The following is a 7,782-nucleotide window of genomic DNA, read 5'->3' as shown; positions in this document are numbered from 1 at the left end:
TTCAATATCACTGATATATGTTGCAAAATTTATTGTTATGTGGCCAATTTACCATGACGTTATAATCAACAGGTGGCATGGATTTTTAAGTAGGTAATGTTTTTTTTAAAGTACTTAAATATTTAGAGCTTAATTAAGTGGGAAAGTTGTGAGGAGTATAATTGATAAACAACTGAAGTGTGTGTGAGTATCATGTTTGTTTAACTAAAGCCAATTGCTTTGGATGCACACAGCAGGTCATATACTGATCCTGCTTACTAACATGATCATGCATGCCCTCAGTACTAATTGCACTCTTCCTGCCTTAAGGGGCATGAGTGACATAACAGGGATATGCAGAAATATACAAAACTATTTTGCACCTCTTAGGTGAAGAATGCAGCTCCTATGAGTCACTCTGAAAATTCCTTTTTGACCAGGGATTCATTTTAAGAATGACACAAGACAGCAGAGAGTGGGTTACACTGTTAGCTGATGAGGTATTGGAGGCTTTTCAATGTGAGTTGGAGTATGCAGTAAGTGTAGAAGTTCTCCAGACATGCACTGAGAAGCAAGCTGTAGAAGTTAATTGCCTAATTTTCGGTGTCAACACCCTGGAAACTGGTTTCAGTGTCATAGAAGTTTCATCCAAATCAATATCTAAAGGTCACAAACAAGAGAAAATCTGCAGATGCTGGAAATCCAAGCACACACACAAAATGCTCGAGGAATAGCAGACCAGAACAGCAGAACAGGCTGAAATGTTGACTATACCTTTTTCCATAGATGCTACCCGGCCTGCTGAGTTCCACAAGCAGTTTGTGTATGTTGCTCAATATCTTAAGGTCTTCAGTGCTACATCTAGACTTTGTAATCCAGAATTAAATTTGTTTTTAGTATGGCTTCAATAGTGATAGCTACTCAATAATATGAACAGTTTCTTTGCTAGATTCTGTCCACACAGAAGGCAAAAGCATTTCGATTAAATATCACACTCTATCCACCCTCAACTGACAGTAAAGTTTTGGAAGTAGATGTCAAAACTGCTATGAAAGAGCATATGCTCAATTTATGTTCAACAAAGACCTCTTTGATCTCAAAAACAGCCTTTAACCGAATATGGACAAAAGCTCTAAATTCTAGAAATGAGATGGAAATTAGACTAAGGTGAAACTTGAATGAGCATGGCATAAGAAACTCTGATAAGACCAGTCAATTGGGAGCTAAGGGTGAAAGAACTCCACTGGCCTGATTCATTCCTTGTGCTAAAAAACACATCTGAGGTGGAATTCGGTCATCTCAGTTTCAGAGATGCATGAATTCTTCAGGAAAATGTCCAAACCACAACTATCTTCATCAATGACTCACCATCTATCATAAATTCTGAAGTGGGCTGTAACATTCAGTTCCAGTTGCAACCTCTCACTGAATGTAATGGTCAATAATTGTGTACAACACCACCCAAATAACATTCATTATGAGCAGGGAAGTGGTTAATAAATTTCACACAATGCAAGTAGCAATGACAGTCTTTACCAATAATAATAATATTGATAATAATAAAGTATATAATACAGAGAATATGAGTTTTACAGTCTTTCAAAGTGGGTCCACAACATTTTATAGTACCAGCAATCAGGACTCAAATTCCACTGCTGCCTGAAAGGAGATTGTATGCTCCCCCGTGACTGCATGGGCTCCCCCCCACAGTTCAAAGATGTACCGGTCGGTAGGTTAATTGACTTGAAGGGCCAGAGGGACCTAATCCGTGATGTATCGCAATAAAATTTTTCAAATTTGTGAGGGCAGGGCCTATGCTGAAGGTGGGTTAAGGGCTCTATTGGTAGCTAAATGGGCATCAAGTAGTTCAAAAATTGGACCACAAATGTGCAGATTGGGCCCAAGTATCATAAACTAGCATTTTTGTCAATCAGTTATTTGGTCAAAAAATCAAAGTCAGCTGTCATGTCATAAATTGGGAATCTGAAATTCTGCTCCCAGATTTTATCTCTAACTGTAACGCTATATACTGTTCTTTTCTTTTATTACCTCAATGTACTGCACTCTAAAAGATCTACACTCAGTGGCACCTTTATTAGGTACCTAATAAAGCCCTTCGTCAGGACTAACTGGTCTTTTGCTAGTTAGTCCTGACGATAGGTCTCGGCCCGAAACGTCGACAGCGCTTCTCCCTATAGATGCTGCCTGGCCTGCTGTGTTCCACCAGCATTTTGTGTGTGTTGTTGTTTGAATTTCCATCATCTGCAGATTTCCTCGTGTCTGCATACCTTGACTCCATTCTATCCTACTTGGTTAAGTTCCTTCCCACCATTAGCCATGACACTTCAGATGCTCTCAATATTCTCAACAACTTTCAATTCCTTGACCACCTTATTACACCATGGATGGCTAGACCTTATACACTATCCCCATCAACAAGGCCTTAAAGTTCTCTGCTTCTTTCTCAGCAAAAGACCGAACTAGTTCCACTCCACCAGCACCTTTTTCCATCTGGTAGAACTGGTCCTCACCCTCAAGAATTTCTCCTTCAGCTCCCCTCACTGTCTCCAGACTTAAGGGGTAGCCATGGGTGCCAGCTATGTCTGCCTTTTCATTGGCGATGTAGAAAGCCCACATTCTAAGCCTTCCCTGGTAATGCTCCCCAAATCTTTCAGTGCCACATTGACAACTGTGTTGCTGCTGCTTCGGGCACCCATACTAAGCTCGTCATTTTCATCAATGTTGTCTTCAAGTTCTAACCTGCGCTTAATTTCACCTGGTTCATTTCTGAAACCTCTCTCCCCTTTCACAATCTCTGTATCCATCTCTGGAGACAAACTGTCTACCAACATCTTTTATAAACCTACCAATTCCCATGGCTGTCTTGACTATACTTCTTCCCACCCCGTCTCCTGTAAAGATGCTCTTTTCTTTTCTCAGTTCCTTCATCTCCACAGCATGTGTTGCCAGGATGAGGCCTTCCTTTCCAAGACATCGGAGATATCATCCTTCAAAGAATGGAGTTTCCCTTCCTCCAACATTGATGCTGTCCTCACCTGCATCTCCTTCATGTCCCGGATATTCACTCTTGTCCCATCTTCCTACTGCCTTACAGGGATAGACTTCATTTTGTCCTGACTTAACATCCCATGGGTCTCTGCATCCAACACATCTCCATAACTTCCACCATTTTCTACAGGATCCTATCACCAAACACATCCTTACCTACCACCTCCCCCCACCAAGCTCTCCACTTTGCCAGGGATCTCTCCCTCCGTGTCCATTCATCCCTCCCCATTAATCTCCCACATGGCACTTAGCCCTGTAAGCAACCAAAATGGTACAGCTACCCAACCAACACAAAATGCCGGATGAACTCAGCAGGTCAGGCAACAACTTTGGAAATTAATAAGCACTTGACATTTTGGGCCAAGATTCTTCTTCAGAACTGGAAAGGAAGGGGGAAGATGAAAGAATAAAAAGCTGGAAGGAGTGGAAGGAGGACTAGCTAGAAGGTGATAGGTGAACCAGAGTGGGTGGGTAAAGGGCAGGAGAAGGAATCCGATTGGAGAAGAGAGTGGACCATGGGAGAAAGAGAACAAGGAGGGTCTCCAGGGGGAGGTGATAGGCAGGTAAGAAGAGATAAGAGGCCAGAGTGGGGAGTAGAAGAAGAGGGAAGGGGTTGGGAAAATATTACGAGAAAGAAAAATTGATCTTCATGCCATCAAGTTGGAGGCAACCTAGACAGAATATGAAGTGTTGTTCCTCCACCCTGAGAATGGCCACATCGTAGCAAAAGAGGAGGTCATGGACCAACATGACAGAACGAAACAAGGATAGGAATTAAAATGCTTAGCCAATGGGAAATTGTACTTTTGGCAGATAGAGTGGGGGTGGTTGACAAAGTGGTCCTCCAACTTACGTTGGGTCTCACCAGTATAGAAAAGGCCACATCAAAAGCACTGTATTCAATAGATTGCCTGAACAGATTTGCAGGTGAAGTGTTGCCTCACCTGGAAGTATTGTTTGGGACCCAGAATTGAACCGTCCTGATGAAGGGTCTTGGCCCGAAATGTCAACTGTTTACTCATTTCTATAGACACTGCCTGGCCTGCTGAGTTCCTCCAGCATTTTGTGTGTGTTACTAGAGTTTCTGTTGCCTTTCTGTTACCTTGAACTGGTCCAGCTGTTCTCCTCTGACCTCCCTCATTAACAAGCCATTTTCACTCACAGAACTGTCACTCACTGGATGTTTATTTTTGTTTTTGCACAATTGTCTGTAAACTCTAGGGATTATTGTGCGTGAAAATTCCAGGAGATCAGCAGCTTCTTAGGCTACATCCACACTAGACCAGTTAGTTTTGAAAACGCCGGTTTCGCATAAAAACAATAGGTGTCCACACAAGGCGTTTTTAAAAATATCTGTGTCCACATTAAAACAGATATTTTGGCGAATCTCCTCTTACTGCGCATGCGCAGGACACATCTACCGAAAACAAGCGACACGTTTGGTGTCAAATCTCACTGTGAAAGACAGTGTGCATTTGTTCAGTTACAGACTAGAAAAACTTAAATGACCGACAGCTATTGGCTCTCACGCAGGAAGACTTAAAAGCTTAAAAAAAACCAAATACTGGAGCGTATGGAGGCAACCGACAGGGAGATCATGGACAGTATGACCCGGCTGACGACGAACATTTAAAAACTGACGAACTCTGTTGCATTAATAAAGCCCCTTGTTAAATGTATAAAACATGTCTGCATCAGTGTTATCTTGTATTTCCATACAATGTTACATTAGGCTGTTACACATCTATTGTCAGAGAAGTACTTGCATAAATAGGTAAACCACCTTCATACGAGCAAGGACAGAAAACAGGGCAATGTGAGTATACTTATTTATTCAGTAAGTTATGGGTCAAAGTATTTGGTGAGTACATTTCTAACTCTTTTGGCTTCAGTCTCGTTGCCGTCTGTTCTGAAATTGTTAGGTTGCGTTCAAGCAAACAATGAAATGGCACGCTGCCATCACCATCTGTTCCGGCACATCATGACAGTGTTTTTAGATTTCTCCGGTTACCCCGTCCACACTGCTCTGGCCAAGCAGCGTTTTCAAAACTACACACTCTGGAGAGCGTTTCTGAAAATGTCTGGTTTTGGGGGATGAAAACGCCTTTTTAGTGTGGATGGAGGGTAAAATCAAAGAGAAAAAGCTTTGGTTACGGATTTATCTGGTGTAGTGTGGACGTAGCCTTAGATAATAAAGGCACTCCATCTGGCGCCAACAATCATTTCACGGTCAAAGTCACTTAGGTCACAGGACCAAGATGGCAACGCAACGCAGTTTGCAGTGGCCACTCCGGAGCTGATATCTGTTATTTGTTAAGCAGGTGCTGTGCACAATCCTAATCTGATGAAAAACGGACGTGGGAGCACGGAGGAACACCTGGAAATCTCCAGGAAGGCCTTCTTCGTTGCTGCTGTTGTTGTGAGGTCCAGGTCTCTGCTGAGAAGAACAGGCCCCTAGTCCTCGGGATCACGTTGCCGGTGGCCAGCGGGGGCGTCGTAGTGCACTCGGCAGAGGATGGGGCTCAGAGAGGCTGTGCCGGAGGCTTGGAGGTTCGATGGACTCAGAGTCCGCTACAGTCGGGGTGCTTTCACTGTGTGCTGCGTCTGCGAGGCTGGGTCCGGAGCCATGGAAGTCCATAGTGGCGGTACTCCCTTTGCCACCTGCGTGGGGTGACAAGTCTATCGGGACCCTGAGGACTTGTGGAAACTGTGTGGTGGTTTCTTTCGAACTTGTAGTCTTTTAACATCTTTGGACTATTTTTACTGTGCCCATGGTCTGTTTTTTTTATCAATTATGGTATTGTCTGCACTGTTGTAACTATATGTTAATTATATGTAACTATGTGGTTTTGTGTAGGTTGTGTAGCTTTAGTTTTTATTTTGTTGGGTGGTAGAGTTGGTCTCTTGACTTGGTGTGTCTGGGTAGTCTTGTTTTGTCTGGTGGATTTGGAGCTCCTTTCTGGGGAACGCGCTAAGACGGTAGCGCGATATTAATACGCAGCAGCCTCTCCGAACCCTAGATTTGGGGATTACCAAACATTATTTGGATTTTCTGGTGTAGTCTGTTTTGTCGTATGCTTTTATGATATCATTCTGGAGAACATTGTCTCATTTTTTAACTGCATTGCATTTGTGGTTTCTGAATGACAATAAACTGAAACTGAACTGAAATGATTTTCTCCCCATTCTGATGTTTGATCTGAACACAACTGAACCTCTTCTTCTTCTAATAAGTTTAATGGTGACTGGCAGACCAAAATAAGGTGCATTACTACATTTACTTAGTTGAAATGTGGAGCAGAGACAGGAAGTATACCCACTAAATTCACCCCAGCCCCAAAAAAACTCAAATAGTATTAAAAAAATCTAATGATTTTCAAAAAGTCAAATATCCACTTATATACGTAATGATGTCAGTGATATCCTAACAAACTTTCTATGTTAAACTGAGTCTCTCCCAAAGATCTCAATTTAACAATTAGTTGTTTCCTTTGCACCTCATAGGAACTGCATTCAAATAATTTATGTTGTACCATTTCTTGACAAGAACTCTCCTTACAAATTCCCATTATCTGGCATATTAATTATGAACAAGGAATTGTTCAACCTAGTATGTCCAATACATAAATGTGCAAGTATAACTTCTTTTCTCCTTTTATATCCATCTCCCAACTGAGTTCCTACCATTCTCTGAATTTTATATAAATGGCTTCCCTTCTTTTCCTTTTCCCAACCTTGTTGCCACAGTGATTGAATAGACTTTTTACCTGCCAATGCTCTAATCATGTTAGTGACTTTCCTGTAATACCATGGGCTCTTAACTTGGTAAGCAACCTCATGTGTGGCAACCTGTCAAAGGCCTTCTGGAAGTCCAAATATACAACATCCACTGCATCCCCTTTATCTATATTGCTTGTAATCTCCTCAAAAAATTCCAACAGGTTTGTCAGGCAGGATTTTCCCTGAAGGAAGCCATACTGACTTTGTCCTATCTTGTCCTGTGTCACCAAATACTCCATCACCTCATCCTTAACAGTTGACTTTTACATCTTCCCAACCACTAATGTCAGGCTAACTGGTCTATAATTTCTGCTGCCTTCCTCCTTTCTTAAAGAGTGGAGTGACATTTGCAATTCTACAGTCCTCTGAGACCATGCCAGAGTCCAATGATTTTTAAAAGATCATTTCTAATGCCATCACAATCTCTAACACTACCTCTTTCAGAACTCTAGCGTGCAGTTCATCTGGTCCAGGTGACTTATGTACCCTCAGGTCTTTCAGCTTTTTGAGCACCTTCTCTATTGTAATAGAAACTTCTCTATTTTCACACACTACAATATCTGGCACACTACTAGTGTTTTCCACAGTGAAGACTGATGCAAAACACTCATTTAGTTCATCAGCCATCTCCTCGTCCCCCGTTATTATTTCTCCTGCCTCATTTTCTAGCAGCCCTATATCAACCCTCATTTCTCTTTTATTTTTAACAAACTTCAAAAAACTTGTACTATCCACTTTGATATTACTTCTAGCTTGCTTTCATATTTTATCTTTTCCCTTCTAATAATTTTTTAAATTGCTCTCTGTAGGTTTTTCAAAACTTCCCAATCCTCTATTTTCCCACTAACGTTTGCTTTGTTGTATGCCCTTTCTTTTGCTTTTACAATAGCTTTGACCTCCCTCGTTAGCCATGGTTGTACTATTTTGTCATTTGAGTATTTCTTCATTTTTGGA

This window comes from Hemitrygon akajei, chromosome 3 (genome assembly GCF_048418815.1).
Source record: "Hemitrygon akajei chromosome 3, sHemAka1.3, whole genome shotgun sequence".
Lineage (NCBI taxonomy): Eukaryota > Metazoa > Chordata > Chondrichthyes > Myliobatiformes > Dasyatidae > Hemitrygon > Hemitrygon akajei.
The sequence above is the reverse complement of the archived record's forward strand: the minus strand, read 5'-3'. Positions refer to the sequence as shown.